The following is a 21,670-nucleotide window of genomic DNA, read 5'->3' as shown; positions in this document are numbered from 1 at the left end:
GCACTTATCAAGGATTTCTCATTCCTCACAAATACCTAACATAGACAAAATTTCCTCTTTGATGATAAACATTTTAACCTATAGCTCAATTTAGCAAAGCTCCAGGCCCTAGCAAAGGACCCAAATAATAACCCTTTGTTGAACTGGATTCAAAATAAGGAATGATGAATTTAAAATTTCAAGTTAATAAAAAGCCCAGTAGAGCAGTATTTTCTCACCAACAGAGTGGGTCCCACTGTTGAGACACTGAAGTCTCTCTGAAGTCTCTTTGGCAGCAGGGTTTGCCAACAAGCACAAAGCAGCCATACCCAGGGCTTCAGCGGCTGTAGAATAAATTCAGTTACTTTTTCTGTTCATTCAGCTGTCTGTCCAGTAAATGGCAAGTAATGTTTCAGTTCAGGCTTTATGTCTGATTTGGAAATAAACTACCACCAACAAAAATAAGCCATTCCTGACTGCGATGTTACAATATTAAGACACATTTTCCAGTTTTAATAGAGCAATTCTAAAGTATTATACCAAGTGCATTGAGTTATCTACCCACTCAGCAAGGAAATACTGAACTGTTACAAGTTCGATTTAGGACATGTTTCTCCTTCTTAGCTGCCCTGTCGCAGTATTAATAACGATCACTGAGTTATTAATTCTCCAACTGCTCTTTCTTATGCTGACCATAGGTAACAAAGAGAGAGCCAGTCTAGCGAAAAGTGAGAATGAGAATTCGAACTCCCTGTGGCCCACTCCATGGTTTCTAAACCCTCATCTTGGGAGGTCATGGCTCTTCTCCTCACCTGACACCCATCAGCACATTTGCTATGGAATTCCTGTACCCACACAGCACAAACAAGACCAAGTCCTCTTCATCTTGACTTTCTCACGGCCTCATCATGACTTATCAATGCAAGGAAGGGACATAACTTTTTATTTTAAGACTTCTTTACACTTGATTAAAAAAAATAAATAGCCATGTCAAATACAAGGTTCATTTGGCATCATGAATGATTTGCTAGAGACCTGGCACATTTCCCTAAGTGCCCCAGTCCCACCATCTGCCCTAAAAAAGGCAAGACACTTCAAAGGTAAGCAGGTAAGAGATTGCTTGAAGTGAAGTGAAGTCGCTCAGTCGTGTCTGATTCTTTGCGACCCCATGGACTGTAGCCTACCAGGCTTCTCCATCCATGGGATTTTCCAGGCAAGACTATTGGAGTGGGTTGCTATTTCCTTCTCCAGGGGATCTTCCCGACCCAGGAATCGAACCCAGATTTCCTGCATTGCAGGCAGACGCTTTACCCTCTGAGCTTGCTAAGTCACTTCAGTCGTGTCCGACTCTGTGCGACCCCATAGATGGCACCCCACCAGGCTCCCCTGACCCTGGGATTCTCCAGGCAAGGACACTGGAGTGGGTTGCCATTTCCTTCTCCAATTACCCTCTGAGCTTAGAGCTATCAAAATAACCCAAGATGATGCACTGAGGTGGCCAAAATGTTCGTTCGGGTTTTCAGTTCCCAAACGTCCCTTTCGGCCAACGCAGTGTTTTATTTACTTAGGGAAAGAAAACGGTGTTTGTGGATTTCTGAACTGCTGTGCACGCATTTGTTTAATAGATGCAATCATGGCGCTAAGTGGAGCTGGCGGGACACAGGCTGTGACCTGGAGAATGTTCTGTTTAGCTTAGAGAGAAAATCTTAACCTGAGAGATTCTTGGAGTTTTCATATTAAATGTTACCAAACGAAGCTGCAGTTCATTCAATTATGGGAAATACCATTTAGGCATGTATTTAATTTTTTCCCACTCATTTTAAACGTATAAAACGTTAGAGCCACATCGAAAATTCAACTACATACAGAAAGGGGAAGGAGGGCAGTGTAGAAAGGAGGAAAAAACCCACTCAATCTCAAGGAAGCATCCAAAAGACAACAGCCTCTCAAAGTTTCCCTTACTGCTTTCACATGCATGCAGCTGGCCCATTTACGCACAAACAGAGAGAGGCTCAAGTCCTGCCGGAACAGGCCTTTAAAGGAGCAATCAGGACGATACAGTCTGAATGTGCTGCTGTAAATTACAAAGTTATCTTCAGGCTCCGTGCAGAGGATAAGCAGTGCTATCTGAACTGAATTTCCCTCAGAATTCGGATCCTCTCTGCCACTTAACAAATAACCTGCTACAAGTTCGAAAATAAATGTTATTTTCCAAAGAGCAACACGTGATCGTAAATACCACTGCTTCTTTTTATTTCCTTTCAAGGCCATTACTCCCTCACCCTCACTCTGACCCCACCTTTGTGGCTGACAACATCTAAGTTCCAAGAAAGAGCCCTCAAAACATATCATTATAGGATCTAATCAAGTAGTAGAAAACCAGTATAAATCTCACATGCATTTCATTTTCTGGACATACTCACTTTACTTCCGTGCAAATCATAGGCACTTATTTAATTATATTTGGTTCCTTTTAAATTTTGTTAATCTTAGATATTATGCTTTTTAAAAAGCGAAATATCTAAATACATGCAAGCTATTTTACCTTCACACAGAACACCATATAACTCTCATTGGCGATTACACAAAGGACAAGTATATTTCTTGACACTAGAACCTAAAGCAAACTTGGCAGAAACTCAAATATAATGAAGACAGAAGGAAGATACAAGGCTGGCTTCAGTATCACTATGAAAACTATCTTCCCAGGGCTTGGAAAGTCACTCACACATCCACAGATCACAGGATGTGATGGGGATTCACCATCTTCACTTGTACACTGACCTCATTTTTATTTATATAAAAAAAGCGCGGGTTTTTTTTTTTTTTTTTTTTTGCCATATTCACTCTCTTGAAAGAGTAAGTCTAATAGCTCCTAGAGAAAGCGGCTGTGTAGATTTAGAAGCTACTGTCAGCTCCAAAGTGAATGCACACTAATCTAAAGAGGAATGTGCCATTGGACAGAGATTCCAAATAGCTCTGCAGTTAATTTCTACATAACTTTAGGAAGTCACAAATCCTGAGTAAGCCAGGTTACCTAGCAACCAAATGCTCATTTGAATACTCCTTCCCACCCTATCGCCTTCCTCAGCTGTGTTCTCTCCAGAAAATACCAGTTGAAAGAAGGGCTAAGAATGGGGGAACTCTGAAGCTAAACATGATGTAACTTCAAAGCATAATGACAGTTATCAGTGCTGGGTCTGATAATAATATGCCAAATAACGACTCAGATAAAAGATCAGGAATAAGTTTCACTTGCTGAAAGCACAATTTGGGATACATAAGGCAATTCTTGAAGAACCAAAGGAAAAAAAAAAAAAAAGGTTTTAAAATTTTGACAAGTTGGAGAAAGAGATACATGTAATCTTAATGCCAGAAGGTGCAATACGCTGCAAAGGCTTTGCACAGGCATGGTGAAGAGAGGTTTTGAGGTTTGGGCTAATCCTGGGGATGCAAAATTAAGAAAGAGTTCATATCAGAAAACCAACAGAAACCCTGGCAGGTCTTCCACTGCCCAGTCAATCAAATTCTTTAAGGCCACCAAGCCTATGAAAGGATCATCAAACAGAGGGGTAAAGAGCAGCGGCTTAATGCTACTGAAGACAGCAAACTTAAACAGATGTTAACAACCACAGACATTCCGAAGACCTGCACTTCCCTCTCTGAAATGTTAAGGCTAGAAATACTCTTTCTGGAATGAGTTGGATGCATTGCACTCAGTAAAGGATGTATTAGTTCTTGAAGCTCTTAAAAAGCTGTTTTGGAATATGGGATTTGGGGTGAGACAAGCTTTCATGAAAATCTCTGTTTTTCCTGTGTTGACTCTCTGGCAATATGTATAACCTGTATGGCTTAATAGGAGACTGTTATCTGGACTAAATGACTTAATGTACACAGTGCATCTGCTGTATAGCATATACTTGATAAACATTTGCTATTTATGATGCTCTCTCTTCAAAAATCTTCTCTCTGAATAAAGTTTAAAGCTGGCCATGGTTTAAAATGCAAACAATGGTTCCAAAATTAATTGCTTGGTACCAAAACAAATTGCCTCATTGTCAAAGAACCTTCTACCTGTAGTTGTACCTGGTGACGTGACAGTCACTCTTGTGTGTAAAACACAATGATATATTTCTTGCTGCCTGACCCAGACAATAAAAGCAAATCTGTCTTCAACTGTTCTGCCAGCCAATTAAAAAGTCAATGCCACTGAATAAGAGACGGAAAGAGCAAAGTGTTTTACATCTAAAGTTTTCCTCAAGCATAAATTTAATTATTTGAATTTTGGTTAGCCTATTCCTGAGTCTGGAATTTTGCTGTTGTTTTGCTTCTGTTTTATTATAAAATAGTAGTCACATAACACACATACAATTTAATGTATAAAAACAAAAATGTTTATGTACCTACCTACATATAGAACCTGCTTGCAGAACCTTATAAACACCTTCAAAGTTCCATGTGACTTTGCCCCTCCTCTTTGCCCTCAGAAGTAGCCACTATCTTCCAGCACTTTATATTAACAGTTCTCTCGCTTTTCTTTAGTCATCTCATATACGAGTCAGTCCTTAAACAATGTATTGCTTTGGTGTAGTATTTTTCGAATTTTACATAAATGGGATCACACTGTATCATTTTTCTACATTCCTTTTCCTCTCTACATTATACTTGTGCGATTCATCCATATTGTTACACACAGTTGCAGGTTACTCTCAGGACTATTATAAACACATCACAGTTTCTGTATTCAGTATACTGTTGATTGCCATAAAAGTTGTTTTCAGTGTTCGACTGTTATGAATAGGGTTGCTATCTCTGAGCATTCTTGCACATGTGTAAGTTTCTCTAAGGCACTGCTTCCCAACCTTTTTCACAATCCAACTCCTACGAAAATTGATAATATTAGAATGGCAAACTGAAGTTATTAGACAAAACTGCTCCCACTCCAGGTTTGGATCTGCTCTGCTATCCTGAAGGTGAAGGTCAGGGGATGACCATTCCACAAGGCATTCCAAACTTCTTTCCAAAATCATATATCAAATTATACTGCCACCACCAATGTATGTGTATATTCCTTCTGCTCCACATTCTTGCCCAATGCTTAATGCTGACAGACATTTACTAATCTGCTTGGTATGAAACGGTATCCCAACATGGTTTTAAGATTAAAATATATATATCTGTTCTCTATGATGAAAATAGTAGGGTGTTGGAATATGCAGGGACAAACCAACAGAAAAGAATAGAAAATGCAGAAAGATAGCTTATTGATTACTTATAACAATTAAGTATATGGTAAGTGTGCTGTACTGTCCTTAGTCACTTCCATCCCGTCTGACTCTTTGCAACCCTACAGACTGTAGCCCGCCAGGCTCCTCTGTCCATGGGATTCTCCAGGCAAGAATACTGGAGTGGGTTGCCATTTCCTTCTCCAGGGGATCTTCCCAACTCAGCGATCAAACCTAGGTCTCCCACACTGCAGGTGGATTCTTTGCCATCTGAGCCACCAGGGAAGCTTATATGATAGGGGTACATCTCAAATTAGTGGGGAAAAGATGAATTTTTTAATAAATAAGTGGTTTGTGATTTCCAAATAAACATGTTAGAAAAAAGAAAAAGAAAACTGGATCCATTCCCCATACCATACACCAACATAAATTGCAATGGTCACAGATTTAAATGTTAATGATTAAACCACACAAATACTAAAAGAAAATATGGGTGACTATCCTGTAACTGTGCTGTCCAAGATGGTAGTCATTATCCACACAGGGCTACCAAGCACCTGAAACGTGCTAAGAACTGAATTTGCAGTTTTAATTTCTTTTGCTGCTACTGCTGCTAAGTCGCTTCAGTCGTGTCTGACTCTGTGGGACCCCATAGACGGCAGCCCACCAGGCTCCGCCGTCCCTGGGATTCTCCAGGCAAGAATACTGGAGTGCGTTGCCATAAAATTGACACTCAACACAGCTATTGAAAGACTTTTATGTACACTTGGAACAACTTTGTTATGTGAACTTACTTTTAAACTTTAAATTTTATGAAATCTACATACAGATTAAGTAATTACAATGAAAATTTAGTGACCGCATTGAGATGTGCTATAGTATAAAATACACACCAGTTCTGAAAAATTCAGCATGAAAAATTGTAAAATATCTCATTACTAATTTTAAAATGCTGATTACTTGTTGAAATAACAATATTTTTGACATATTAGATTAAATGAAATATATTATTAAATTAATTACACCTTTCTTTTTATTTGCTTTATTGCAGCTGCTAAAAATTTCCATATGTGGTTTCTACTATGTTTTTATTGGACAGTGCTGCTCTCCAATCTAGAATTTTTTCTACATCATGATTCAAATCCAAGAGGGAATAAAGAAAGACTGATACAACTGAGTAAGTCAAGGGAAAAAAATTACATTAGAAAAACCATAATCAGAGGAAAAAGACAAATGATAAAGTGGGGAAAACTGTCAAATATTAGGGATGATATGCCTAGTATATAATGTCCCTAATGTATAAAAAGCTTCATAAATAAAGGGGAAAAAGACCTAAAATTCTATAACAATGGCCAAAAAATATGAAGAGACAGTTCACAGAAAAAGAAATGCAAATGGCCCCAAAACATAAGAAAAGGAACTCGAGCTAGCTCATAATAAGAGATGCAAATTAAAATTATACTAGAGTATCATCTCTCACCATTTGAATGGCAAAGACCCAAAGGTTTTTTACAACATGTCTACTGGTAAGACTGTGGGGTAAGAGGGAACTCTCATTACCTGCTGGTGGGAATGCAAAATTGTACAGTACCCACAGAAAGAACCTTGGTGGTATCAAACAAAACTGTAAATCCATTTATCCTTTGACCCAGCAACCCCACTTCACTTCTAGGAAAATAAACTGGCAAGAATACATACATAAATATTCACAAGGCTATTCACTGCAGCACTGTTCATTCAGCTATCCATTTAGTTAAGGAAAAACTTAACCATTCAGGCTTTATGTTTGATTTGCAAATAAACCCCCATCACCAAAAACAAACCATTCCCATTACAATGTAAAAGCAGAAGACTGAAAATAGCCAGGTAGCCAAACAAATAAAGTTTGGTATATTTACACAATGGAGTCTCTACTGAAAAATGTTTATATTAAATATATGGTTTCAAAGTGATCTCTGAAAAATACCAGTAAGTGCAAAAAGCAAGGTGGGTAACTATAGTATGCTACCTTTTAGAAAAAAAAGGGAAAAAATAGATAGATTTGCTTACATTGTATGCTCAGTCACTTCAATCATGTCTGACTCTTTGCAACCCTATGGCTCCTCTGTCCATGGAATTCTCCAGGCATGAATACTAGAGTGGGTTGCCATGTCCTGCTCTAAAGGATCTCCCCAACCCAGGGATCTAACCTGTGTCTCCTGCATCTCCTGCACTGGCAGGCAGGTTCTTTTCTGCAGAGCCACTGGAGAAGCCCTTGCTTATATTAAACAGAAATAATATGCACACACACACACACACACACACACATATATATACACATACACGTCACACATACACACTTTTTTACAAAAACATATCCATACACAAACATATATATATAGATATATCCATGTCTCAGTAGCTAGATATACATACATATCTATATTTTTAAACTTTGTCCACTTGAACAGACCTAGGAACAATGACCAGTCCAAAGGCAAAGAGAATTCCTAACACCTATGTTGTGGTCTCTAAATATCAGTTAGAAATAAAAAGATCTGGGACAGGAAATGTACTAGAGAATTCTGAAATATCTTTGTCATACCACGAAGTAAGGACATCCTCAAACACCAGTATAGTTATGTCAAAAGGATTCAGAAGCCAATTTAAAGATTCTCCTCTGGGCCAAAGATAACTTGAACTTCAAAAGAAATAACTGCAAAGGACTATAAACACATGAATTGTGTTAAAATCCATGAGTTCATAATGATACTCTCATTGGTCTTCTTTGAAAGATGTTAGAAAATCAACTCACAATTCTGAACATTATTTAAAATAGAGGGAAGAAATCTGAGCATTAATTGTCCTAGACGGACCACACCCTGAAGTGACCAAATAATTGATGTGGTAAGTCTCTTCTTGATAGAAAAACTCCAGCGACCAAATGCAGAAGAGATGACAGAATATTATCATTTTCCAACCATTTCTGAAATAATATATCTAAGCAATAACCAAAGTGGTTTTTGAAGGGCCTCCGGAAGCTTCCCAATGGAAAGATCAGAATGACAACACCTAAATCCACCAGTTAGTCTTTCTTTGAAAAAATATTTATTTATTTATTTTGTGCTGGTTCTTCATTGCTGCTTGGCTTCCCTCTACTTGTGCCATGCGGGGGCCACTCTCTTGCTACAGGGCACAAGCTTCTCATTGCTGCAGCCTCTCTTGTTGCAGAGCATGGGCTCAAGAGTGCAGCCTCTAGTTGTGGCTCATGGGTTTAGCTGCTGTGGGGCATGTGGGATTTTCCTGGATCAGGAATTGAACCCATGTCTCCTGCATTAGCAGGTGGATTCTTATCCACTGAGCCACCAGGGAAGCCCCCATCACCCCTCAGTTAGTCCAGTGAGTCTTAACCACACAAATAAACAAAAAGGCACATGTGCCTCCCCCAGAGCACTTTCTATGAGGTACTCCTACCAAACTACCCGATCAAGCTTGCAGTCTCGATCAAACTACAGGAAATATTGGAAACTGAAGAATATAGTGAAGAATACTAAAATGAAGATGAAAACTACAGACTGTAGAGAACCCCACAGGATAAATCTGTTTAACAAATAAACTGCGAGGGAAGAATAAAAAGCGGGAAAATAGAGAAAATGAAAGTCGCTCAGCTGTGTCCACCTCTTTGCAACCCCATGGACTATACAGCCCATGGAATTCTCCAGGCCAGAACACTGGAGTGGGTAGCCTTTCCCTTCTCCAGGGGATCTTCCCAACCCAGGGACTGAACTCAGGTCTTCCACACTGCAGGTGGATTCTTTACCAGCTGAGCCACAAGGGAAGACCAAAATAGAGAAAGGACGTCTATAAAGAAAGATGGATGCATCTTTCAAGTGTGAATATTGTTTGGATTCTGAATAAAATACATTAATCATTAAAAAATATATGGGCCCACCAGGAAAATTTGATTACTGACTAGATAAAAAATTATTGTTAGTATTTTTAAGGAATAATACTTGGCTATATTAAAAGAAAAAAAAAGCTGTTATCATTTAGAAATATAATCTAGTATGTACAGACAAGATGACATAATGTCTCCAATTTGCTTCAAAAAGAACCAGTAGGTGAAGAGAAGGGAATGTGTATGTGTAATGGGAAAGGCAGAAAACAGAACTGCCCAGGAGTTGATAATTGAAAGCTTGACTCTTGCCCAAGAGTCAGAGAGCCTGGATTCCAGTCTCAGCACCACCACTTTTCCGCTATAAGATCTTGGTCAAGGTCCGAGAGACCCCTAAACCTCCGTTCTGCTTTATCTATAGAGGTAATAGTCATTTGTTTCAAGCATGAAAGACAATGCATGTAATGTACTTAGCACAGCACCTGGATGCAGAGTAAGCACTCAATATATGTCAGCTTTTATTATTACTACTGCCAAGTATTACCATAATTATTCAAGACCAGGAAGCTAGAGTTAGGAAATGGTGAAAACGGGATAATTTTTGCTGAACCCAAAGCCCAAGTTCCCTCCAATATGTTATAATGCCACCCTCCAGCTCTACCTGGGGTCTCTCAGTAGAGACCGAGGACAAGTAACAATCTATTCTGCAACAATTTATTTTTTACCACAAACCTGCAGCCACACTGCTACTCAGCCTGGCTTCTACAACTAGCCATCCTTCCTAACAACGTTGTAACTTACTGTGTCCCTCCCCCATGGATGGCTCCACATCTAGTAGAAAGTAAACACCCATGTATTTTAACCCCTTTATATATCACTATGCACACTTGTAAATTCACAATGATTAAACATTGTGTAATTCCATCATCCTCCAAGAACATGGCCTCAGACTTTTATTACACCCGGTACTGGCATAAACTGTATAAGGTAAACCTCAGAATCCCAATGTATAAAACTAACAACGATAAAACTTCAAATCTTGCATGCAGCATGAATATAGTAATTCTATAATGCTAAGTAATGGGCTGGCCAAAAAGTTCATTTGGGTTTTTCCATAATAGCTTGCAGAAAAATCCAAATGAACTTTTTGGCCAACCAATTACCTATGTCTCGGTATCTGCCATAAGGTAAATACTTCCACTTCTATAACAGAATTGCAAATTCTGAGAAAAACTCTTCAATGCTATTTGTCACTCTTTCGTGTGACAGTGTGAAGCACATGCCCATTCTCTCTTCCTGATACCACTTGCCTGGTCTTCTTGCCACGATGAGAGCCTGCAGTTTTAGTATCCACTATCCTTTCCATCCACAGCCCATGAAAGTTGGTGTTCCCTGGAACTCAGGGTTCAGTGTTTTCCTTCTATTTACTTTCCCCGAGCAATCTCACATAAAGCTATGTAGCTTCAACTACCACATATTCAAAAACTCTCTCATTCATTTATTCAACAAAAATGTGCTGGGGCCCAATTGTGCGGTAGGTGTCCTGGGGTCACTCTCTCAGTTCCCCTCCAGTCTTTTACCCACACTCACAGGGGAACCATCTATCATGCAAATTATGTCACCCCCTGCTTACAATCTCTCATTGTCTCTCAGTGCATCTTATTCTGGGCTATGAGTCCAAACTCTTGCGCTATGAAGCCTTGCATAGTTCATCAGTCTCGTCTTCCATGTGCTCCAAGCCACAACGACCTACATCCACCTGTCTCCACATTAGTGTGTGAACTCTGCTGGAACGCCCAACTTCAGCTTCCTTGCGTGCATGCTCAGTCCCTCAGTCCTACCTGATTCTTTGCGACCCCATAGACTGTAGCGCCCCAGGCTCCTCTGTCCATGGGATTTCCTAGGCAAGAATACTGGAGTGGGTGGCCATTTCCTTCTCTAGGGAATCTTTCTGACCCAGGGATTGAAGCCACATGTCCTACTTGGCAGGCGGATTCTTTATCACTGTGCCACCTGGGAAGCCACTTCACCTTCCATCGACCCTCAAATCCCTTCATCCCCAAATGCCAGTCTGTGAACTAGTATGCAAATCCACAGTAAAATGAGGAAAAATGGTTAGCAAACCAATGCTTTAGGAAATGTAAACAATACCCTAGGGGACTCTTGTGTGGCTTTTCAGTGTCACCCTAAATATCTCCTTCTCTGTGAACCTTTATGTGACTTCTCTATGTTGAGGGATCTTATATCAATATTTATTGTCCAAACTGGGAGACTTCTGAGGGCAAAGGGTGTCCATTAATAACTATGTTGAACAATGGGCACAGACCTGGACTGTCCCAGGGAAACAGGGTACCCAGTCAGCCTACCTCTAGACAGAGTCAGCTGCTTTCTCCCCCAGCTTCCAGAGCACCTTGATTCTTCCCCACACACCATGTGCTTGCCTGACACTTCCCATGCTTTTCTGAGAAGTCCACAAAGTCAGGGCCAGGCCTTTCTATCCGTATCTCCAACATCTCTCCTGTGCCAGGCACAGAGATGACACAAAGTATCATCAACAAATGTTTGTTTAGTACATTATGAGTAAGACAGATTAGATGCTTTAACCTTGGCCAACAAAGGAATCAAAAAATTCCCATTATCTTTTCTCATCCCTGAGAAACTCCACTTCCTCATTTGGTTAAAAAGTTTTAAATGGGAGCAAGGTCTTCACAGAGAAAAATTCTAAGCCTCAGACCAATAACCAGTTGTCAATCAACCAACAGCTATTTACTCTGCACGTTGTACCCTTAAGACCCAGTGGCCATGACAGAGCTGATGATTCTCTGGGGTGATCAAAAAATCATAAATCAAGATCAAAACCAATAATGAAAGAAACAAACATCAAATAAGTGTTGCAGGACCTTTTCCCTGGTGGCTCAGTGGCTAAGAATCCGCCTGCCAATGCAGGAGACATAGGTTCTATCCCTGGGTTGGGAGGACCCCTTGAAGAAGGAAATGGCTAACCAATCCAGTATTCTTGCCTGGAAAATCCTATGGACAGAGGAGCCTGGCTGACTACACACCATGGGGTCACAAAAGAGGCAGACACAAATGAAGTGACTTAGCAAGTGCTGCAGGAGTTCATGGAAGCTAAGGGAGACACCACTCAGACGGTCAGAGAAGACGCTCTTTGGAGGAGAAGGGATTGGACCTGAAAAGAAGCGGCAGAGGGAGGGAAGCCCAAGGCCAGGTCAGGGTGCGTGTTGGGGCGGCCACCAAAGTAAGCAGAAACTTTGTTTTGGGAGTTGTCTCTAGACTGTCATGGATTCCTGGCATGGAGACCAGAACATCTGAATTTTCAGTAAACACGAAACAAAGAGGTTCCTGGATTCTCACCTCCTTCCTCAAAATAGTAATAGTATCTGCCTGAGACACAGAGATATGTGTGGCTGGCTCCTTTATAACCTTTTAATTGGAAGAACTGTTACAAAATTATCTTAGGAAAATTGCTGTTGGCAGAACTTTCAGATAGAACTGCTGAAGTCACCCCTTGGCATGTATTAATTATCTGTGTCTTTGAAAAGTTCTCTGCAAATCTCAGCAGGGCAGCCTTGCAGCATCTCCTTAGTTCACATCTGGCCTTTCAATCCTCTCCTGAAAGAAATCACAGGGTTAACACAGGGGTTCCCCTAGACTGTAAACAACCAGTACAGGCCTCCCTGCCAACCTTGGGGTTCAGGGATAAGCTTTTCGGAGTGCCTGTGATGATAAATACTGCATCTCCTGGACTGCTGAGTGGGTCTCGCCTATGTGTGCGTTCAGTTGCTTAAGTTGTCACCGACTCTTTGCAACCCTGTAGGTTATAGCCCACCAGGCTCCTCTGTCCATGGGATTCTCCAGGCAAGAATACTGGAGTGGGTTGCCATTCCCTCCTCCAGGGGATCTTCCGGACTCAGGGATCGAACCCTACTCCACCAGAATCTATGATGATGGGTATGAAAAAACGTCCCCACACCCCAGCAAAGACTACCAACCCCTCCTTCTCCTTCCTTACCCTACCCTGGCAGGGAAAATCGAATGTCATCAAGGAAGGTGGAAAATGTCCTAATATATGGAACTGAAACTACTGCAATGTCCACGGCACTCAAATAAAACACAGATCCATTTAAGACAGGGAGGAATTCTTCCTTAAAAACCATTCTCCCTGCTCTGCTTTAAAGCACCTTCTTCCAAAAGCCCTGGAGCCCTCAGGATATTGCGTAACTAGTGCTGGATCTACTTTTGAAGTAGTTTTATAAAAAGACCAATCCAAGTTCGTCATATGTAATGAGTCAATAGGCTGTGTTTTTCCAGTAGTAGTCCTCAGTTTAATAATTTTTCTCCCAATGACCCTACTTACTAATAGGGCCACACAGGTGATAAGCTGATAAGGGAAAACAACAATGTTAGGTCTTAGCTAAAGAATCCTTGCTTAGTAAAACTATATCTGTGTGCTCAGTTACTCAGCTGTGTCTGACTCTTTGCGACCCCATGGACTGTAGCCCGTCAGGTTCCACGGGATTCTCCAGGCAAGGATACTGGAGTGGGTTGCCATTTCCTATTCCAGGGGATCTTCCCGACCCAGGGATCGAACCCACATCTCCTGCGTTGTGGGTGGATCCTTTACCACTGACCACCAAGGAAGACCAGAAAGTAGGTTCTGGTGCATAGGAAAGCCTTTCGGCGGTGTCATTATGAAAATTTCTGAAATGCTGCTCAACGTATGTTTATCCAATCTTTAAACATAACAAGAATCGCCTGGATATTTCTTTATCTATTATCTAACATAAGATGTAAAAGCTAAGTAAAATGATGAGGCGAAGTGCTTCAGCTATTATTAAAGGGTTTTAAGGGTCTGTAAAAGTCAAAAACATTGTGGAATCAAAAGTGAAAACAAGGACTTCCCTGGTAGCCCAGAAGTTAAGACTTTGCCTTTGAATGCAGGGGGTGTGGGTTCGACCCCTGGCCAGGGAACTAAGATCCCACATGCCTTATAGCCAAAAAACCAAAACATAAATCAGAAGCAGTACTGTAACTGGTTCAATAAAGACTTTAAAAATGGTCCACATCTATCTATCTATCTATCTATATATGCATATATATATGTATATCAATATATATATGCAGTGATGGGATAGGCATATGGTAATAGTTATAGACATTCCTATTCCAGAAGGAAGAAAATGGAACAGACATAGAAAGGAGTTCCTTGTCCTGATGAGTTTCAGAATTTGGCCCAGCAGAATCCCTTTCCCTGGTGGCTCAGATGGTAAATGCGGGAGACCTGGGTTGGGAAGATCTTCTGGAAGAGGGCATGGCAACCCACTACATGACTGAGCGACTAACCACAGCACATATATATATATATACATATATCTTTGGGAAAAAAGTGAAAACAAAGGCAGAAAGATTCCCAAACTTGAGAATGTTCTAACTCCATTTTTCTACAAGGTATAGAGCATGAGGACTTCAACTCATGAATGCTGTAAACACGTCTGCTGATATGGCGTGAGCCTGTGAAACAGGCAGAGGCAGGCATGGGCTGGGAGATCTGAGAGCTTGATGGAGAGAAGTGGGCGGAGGTAATAAGGGAGGCATGTGGGGCAAAGTAGGACAAGGAAGAGGGGCCCTGAGGGCAGACAGGAGAAGCAGCTGGAAGCAAAAAGCCTACCCTTGCGCAGAGAGGTGGGAGCCGTCAGAGGGAAAGTGGGCCCAGAGACACAGTGAAAGGACTGGACAAGATCACTGCGACACACACCAGCCAAGTCTTGCAGCAAAAGTAAGGTGGTGGGAGAAGAAGCAGGAGGCCTATGGATGAACATCTATGGGACAGAAACGCTTCAGAAAGGAGATGTAGGTAAAAGGGATGTCTGGCGAAGCAACGTAAAAGGCAGCCTAGGGAGAGTGAACAGACAGATGCTGGGGCAGAGGCGCAGAAGGAATGCTGGCAGGCTGAGTGTGCTTGCTGCATGAGGCAGGTCTCACTTTTGCTTGTTTTACATTATTTTAGAGGGAACAGCAGTGAATATCCATGATGGCCTCCCTTGGGAAAATCCAGTAAACCAAGAGGTAGGGGCTACCTGAGCTTCACCAGGACCTCTCTCCACTCCTTGATGCAGGCACATTCTGGGAGCGATCCCAGGAGGAAAACCTTGCGTGCTATGACCACAGCACGGTGTCAAGTAAGACAAGGGTACATGAAAGAATTTTGAAAACTAAAAAGCACCCTTTAAATATGAAGCATTGTTATTCAATGAATGCCTGGGACAAAAATAGATGAAGACCAGTCACAATCAGCAGTGAAGAAATATTTGTCAAATATGGATATTATATATATTCCAAATGAAGATGATCCTAAGTAGAATTTCCAGTAGTTTGAGAAGACATTTTGCTTGATATGTTTACTTTTCTGTCCAATATTTTTCCACATTGAAAAATCCTACCTGTGGCATAATATGGAGCTCTTGATAAACTACCGTACTGATTTATGAAAATGGAAATCTGCATCTAATGTATTTCCAAGGAGGTTTTTGACACATTACAGATCTTAACTAATTAGGTGAATTCCATTCAATCCAATCACTCATTGAGTGACTTGCAAGTAAGTGCAACGTAATCCATCAGCTGCCAAGGAGGTTGCAGAGATGAGCAAGACAGTCTGCCTCTAACTACCTAGTTTGGTCAGTTCATCTTAGTTTCCATTCAGATTGGGGCAGCTGCATCTGCTTTCATAAGTATAGAGAGAAAGCAGTCTTTGACATTATGTGAGAAGCCTGCAACCAAGGAAATGCATTTTCCAGGAACACAGTGAATTAAAAAAATAATAATAATAAAGGAGGGGAAGGCACTCACTACCTGCTGACTGCAGACACTGCTGTGTGTTCATTTCCAGGTTCATCCTTGCCCAGCTGACGTGCAACCACTCTTGTCCTGATTGCATAACCACAGCATGTCAAGTTGTTTCTTGTTGCCAGTGTAAGTTGTAAAATTAAACTTCAGAACTGAGGGAGTCAAGCTAAATAATTGCCTACTTTAAAAATATGTATGTATATAATTTACATGTCACTTCAGATAAGCTCTTGAATTATGATCTCTTAAAGTCACAACTGTCACCAATTTTAAAATACAGTTTCAGGATAGCAGTTCTCCCTGCATGCACACCTTCTCCCTGAGACCTTCTCTCCTTTTCTCAGTTTTCCAAGTATTTTACAATCTTGATTTATTGCAATCTGCTTTTCATGTTTTAACGAGAACCTAATTAATCACAACTCTTACTTCTCTCAAGCTCTTGAGACATCTATAATTCCAAAGAAGGAATCTAAGATGGCCCAAAATGCACTTGCTGGTGCCTCTCAGGGCTCCAGGTTCTACTGATAAGTTCCCGTGAAGTTGGTGACACCACATGTAGGACCCTCGGTGAATGACATCCTGCCCACTCCTGTTCTAAAGGGAGATGCCAAACTTCTCCTTCTCCAACCTGGGGTGTTTCGTTCCCTGACAGAAAACAGCTACTAGAAAGGGGCCAGGACTCCCCTGGAGGACCAGTGGATAAGAAGCTGCCTGCCAATGTAGGGGACACGGGTTCAGTCCCTGGTGTGAGAAGATTCCACATGCCAGGGGGCACCTAAGCCTGTGAGTCACAAGTACTGAGCCTGCGAACTGCAACTACTGAACCCTCTCACCCTAGAACCTGTGCTCCCAACGAGAGAAGCCAACGCAATGAGAAGCCCATGTGTAATGAAGAGTTTGAAGACTAGGCCCTGCTCGCGGCAACCAGAGAAACTCCGCTTGCAGCAATGAAGACCCAATGCAACCAAAAATAAAATTAATTAATTTTAAAAAAGAAGCACAACTTCCCCTTAAAAAAAAAAGAGGGAGTGGTTTACTAGGAGCATGGAGCAAGTCACTAAGTAAGTGACAGTCAAGTCTTGCCTGGTCAAAAATCAACACAGCACTGAGGCACCCTCAACCTGGAAATGATACTCACAATGGGGGACATCACCTTCCTCTTGGGTAGAGTAGAGTCACAGCAAATAGTACCAATTAATGAAAAGGCTTTTGATTTATATCCTGTGATGCTTCAAGAAGCTCAAACCACTGCAGACAGTAGTCTATCAATTCCCAGAAATCCATGTGTGCGTGCATGCTAAGTCACTTCAGTCGTGTCCGTCCGCCAGGCTCCTCTGTCCCAGGGATTCTCCAGGCAAGAGTACTGGAGTGGGTTGTCATGCCCTCCTCCAGGGGATCTTTCTGACCCAGGGATTGAACCGGTGTCTCATTATGTTTCCTACACTGGCAGGCAGGTTCTTTATCACTAGGGGCACCTGGGAAGCCCCCCCAGAAATCCATGCTAGATGATAAAGTGAGATCAGGGATAAAGCACACTTTATCAGGGATAAAGTGAGAGGATAAAGCACACAAAAAACACTAGCAAAGAACCCAAAGAACTCGACCAGTGTAATTAAGTCAGCTGAAGAGGGAACCTAGAACCTTAGGGTCCTTCTAGGATGAAATATCAGCATTGGCTATAAGACCACCCTACCAACCAGGGCCAACTTTTCTTGGGGAAAATGCCCTAAAGGAGATAAACTTGACAACAGAAGCAGCCCACTCCTTCTTGAAGCCCTCTGTTCATCCAAGTGCTGAGTCTGCTTGTCTTCAAAGCTTTTCCAAACAGCCATCTTGAGCTGTTGTCAGAAATCGCCAGCCTAGGTTCGATGTAGGATCCTTGGGGCTAGTGCACTGGGATGACCCGCAGGGATGGTATGGGGAGGGAGGTGGGAGGGGGTTTCAGGATGGGGAACACATGTACACGCGTGGCAGATTCATGTTGATGTGTGGCAGAACCAATACAATATTGTAAAGTAATTAGCCTCCAATTAAAACAAATAATTTTTTTTTTAAGTCAACATGTTAAAAGAAAGAAAAAAGAGAACCCAGTCTGCACAGCAGGAAACACTAGGGGAGGGTTTCCACACTGCATTTCTGATCTGTGAAGTGCTAGTCCCAGCACTGGCTTAATGCAGAGACTAATACACTCAGCTGTCCCATCACCAGCACTTCCACTTTATAGGCAGCAAAAGAAAAATAACCAAGTCTAAATTAATTTCCACATCTGATCAATTGCGTTTCCAAACAGCCAACACAGAACATGTTCCATTGATTCTACAATCCAGCTCTAGAAGTATGAAAAAGGGGAGAAATCCCCCAACTTGAGCACCTTGGACTTAAAGACCCTTAAGAAACATTACCTTCTCCCCCTAAGAAAGCTATAGTGTCTAGGGCTATACTGCCCTGAATGCGCCCAATCTTCTTTGATCTGGGAAGCTAAGCAGGGTTGGGCCTGGTTAGTACTTGAATGGATGAAAGCTAGAGCACCCCAGACCAACTCTACCCATGATTTTTTTTTTCCTATCCTGATACATCCCAATTCTACCAACAGATAGATTATTCTCATTAGGTAGAAGGTGAGCCCAGCCCATGAAGTAAGGAAGTGTTCGTAATATCTGTGTAATGAACGTGTCACTTCCCCGAACAGCCCAACTGTTTCCTTAAAATTAAAAAAAAAAAAAAAGTACTACATGGAATCTATGGTGTGTCAGTCCCCCTCCCAAAGTCTGAGTCAGGGCATGTGTGTCTTTCCTGAAGTTCTGGGTGACCAAGCTGGCTCCCTTTCAGACTTGCTCCGATAGCTGAACTTAAGGCTGTCTTCCAGCCACAACAGAAGCAACTATCTATTTTAAAACAATTTTCCTAACCCACACGCGACCGGAGCTACCTTATACATAGGTCGTCAACGTCCTACCGGAAACCGAACACTTCTATCTCGAACGGTGCCTGTCATCTCCCAGGATTAATGCGTGATTATGTGGATATATTTTTACCTTTGACCGTGCAACTGCTGGAGCGGAGAAAAGCCACCCCAATTTTTATCATCGTGCCTGAGCCAATCCAGAGCCTTAGAAAGACAGATGAATGGGAGATGAGAGGGCTTCTCTCTCACAAACAGTAAGCGAGAGGAGGAAAAAAAACAAAAACAAAAAATCCGTCGGAGGAGAGGGTGGGGGGCAGGGTGGAAGGCAGGGGAAGGACACCCAGCCGCCGACCAGAGGCAGCTGCAGGCGGCCGCACTTCGCGAACTGCCCGCAGAGGGGAGTGAAATCTTCCCCCGGTACAATAACGGAGCGCCCCACTCCCCGGCTGCCTCGCCTGGGCACGAATAATAAATATATCGAGGTGGACAAACCGCTGCACCGAGACAAGTCAGCCCCCATCCCCGAAAGGTCAAAACTTCAGAAATTCGGGGGATCACAGCACCCACACAAACACATAGCTCCGTCGGAGCGGAGAGACTCGGAGATTGAGCAAAGGTTCTGCATTTTGGGTTTTGCTTTCAAGCTCTGGTTTGCAAAAAAGTACGGCGGCTACGGGCAAAGCTCGAGAGGAGCAGGAAAGGCTGAGGGCGGCGGTGCTGGGGGGGTGGGGGTGCGGTATGGGTAGGAAAGCAGGGGTGTCGAACCCCAACCACCCAGGCCTCAATGTGACGAAAGTCGTCAGCAGCCCCAACCGCATCCCAGCCCCTGCGTCCCGGCCAGCAGACGCCCCCAGCGGCTCCCCCACCCCAGCTTCCTTCCCCGCCAGCCCCGCAGCAGCAGCAGCAGCAGCAGCAGCAGCAGCAGCCCCGGCTCGGGCCGCGCGCCGGCAGCGCCACGACCGCGGCTCCATCCCCGCCGCGCGGCAGGCACCCGCAGGCCTGCCTCCCAGCCCACCCGGGCGCGCCCCGGAGCGGAGCCGGGCCGAGCCGCGCCGCCAACTCCCCTCTCCCCGGGGCCGGCGGGGGGCTCCCGCTTACCTTGGGCGCTCGCGGGGGGGCTGAAGGTGGCAAGCCTCCCGCCCCCCGCCCCGGTCCTCCTGGCGGGTTTTCTTCCTTCCTCCTCCTTGTCTTCCTCCTCCTCCCCACGGTGAGTCCCGGTCTCCCCCTCCTCCAAGAGGCCGGGGGTAAGAGCCCCGAAGCCCCCGAAGCCCGGCCCGGGTGCGTGCGTGCTGGAGGCGGCGGCGCGCGGCCAGCTCTCTCCAGTAACTGAGCGCGGCGCGCGGCTCCCAACTAAAGTGTGAAAGAAGCGGCGGCCGCGGCACGGAACGTCCCCCCCGGGAGTGGGCAGGGAGCGAGCCGGGGCTGGCGGCGAGCGAGCGAGGGAGGGGACCGGGAAGGAGGGAGGGGGACGGAGGGAGGGGACCTCGTCGCCCAGTCACTCACTCGAGGGGCGGGGGCAGCCAGACACTCCCCCAGCGCCGGCCCCTCCCCGCGCCCGGCTCCCGCGCGCGTCCTGCCCCCCCTCGCCCCCGGGAGGGGCCTGCGGGGGCCGCGCACCCCGGAGGAAGGGACTGGGATTGCGCGACTGCCAGGGCTGCAGAGAGGAATCGAGGGCGAGGACGGGCGTGTGTGTGTGTGTGTGTGTGTGCGCGCGCACCCCGCCGCTGGAGGGGAGACCCCGGCGGGAAAGCTGCGTCCCGGGCCTGACACCCGGGCGATGGCCTGGGAGGAGCCGCTGGGCCGCTCGGAGCCCCGGACGGCCCAGCTCTGCTGGAGACCCAAGCCAGACCTTGGGTCCAGCCGGGGGGCTGCGCCTGCTGGAAGCAGAGGAAGGCGAGGCCGGGCATCCGCGCCGCGCAGCCCCTCCCTTCGCTGGACCGGTGGGCGCTGCCCAGTTTCCCCGGCGCGGCGTGGCCACCAACCCGCCTCCACCCTGCCCGGGAGCCGCGGCGCCTGCAAGATGAATGAAGCGTCGGCCACTGGACAGAAGCTGTACTGGGGAGGGAAGGAGACACCGCCTGAGACTTCGTGCCCGGCGCCCCCTCTTTGCCCCTCCCGGCCTCTTGGGACTAAAGGGCGGAGGCCGCGCCTACTGGCGCGTTTGGGATGATGCGGGAATCTTCAAAGATCGCCGCCCACCTCTTAACCTGCTGGGGTTTTTTTGTGGACACCCACAAGAGGTCAACCAATCTCACCCTCTGGGAAAAAGTTGTTTTCTCCTTTTCCTGGTCATATTGGGTGTTTCGTGTGCTCACTGAATCGATCTTTCAACATTGATAGCGGTCTTTTGTGTGGCTTCCCCGCGCTTCGCTGCTCTTGCATTGCCCTAGACGCGTGAGGAATGCCAGGCCTCCGGAGTGAGGACACCCAGGAAAACAAAAGGGGCAAAAAGACCCTCCCTGGGCCCCGTGGATTACACACACACAACGGAATCATTTCCCTCTTTGGGCCAAGAAGAAGTTTAAAACCGGAAAAGGACACACTAGAGCTGTGGCAGTGATGAGACACCTAACTGAAAAACAGATTCATGATTTAATGGCATGAGTTAATAACCCACCCATAATAGCGAGGAAGTCAGTCTTTCGGGGAAGGAAAAAAAAAAAAAGGTTTCCCTGTGTTCTCACTTTTCTGATTTAAAAGGCTGGTATCACATTGTTTTTGAAACCCCCTTGTATTCCATTTTAAAATGTATCCATATTTTCTCTTTGGAACCAGAACTCTTTCTAGTCTAGCCTCCTGAAGAGGAGTAGTTTAGAAGGG

At 44.3% G+C, this 21,670-nt stretch overlaps 1 protein-coding gene across 2 annotated transcripts in view; it reads right to left on the bottom strand.

The window, feature by feature from the left end:
* The window catches only part of C16H1orf21 (chromosome 16 C1orf21 homolog), a 240,703-nt gene extending 220,463 nt beyond the window's left edge, over positions 1 to 20,240 (bottom strand). For both annotated transcript variants that reach the window (XM_052653486.1, XM_052653485.1), the window contains exon 1: positions 19,949 to 20,240. The gene's annotated coding sequence lies outside the window, so the exon portion shown is untranslated. The remainder of the gene's footprint in view (positions 1 to 19,948) is intronic.
* Between the last annotated feature and the right edge of the window lie 1,430 nt (positions 20,241 to 21,670).

The sequence above is a fragment of the Budorcas taxicolor genome, chromosome 16 (assembly GCF_023091745.1).
Source record: "Budorcas taxicolor isolate Tak-1 chromosome 16, Takin1.1, whole genome shotgun sequence".
NCBI lineage: Eukaryota > Metazoa > Chordata > Mammalia > Artiodactyla > Bovidae > Budorcas > Budorcas taxicolor.
The sequence above is the reverse complement of the archived record's forward strand: the minus strand, read 5'-3'. Positions and strand labels throughout refer to the sequence as shown.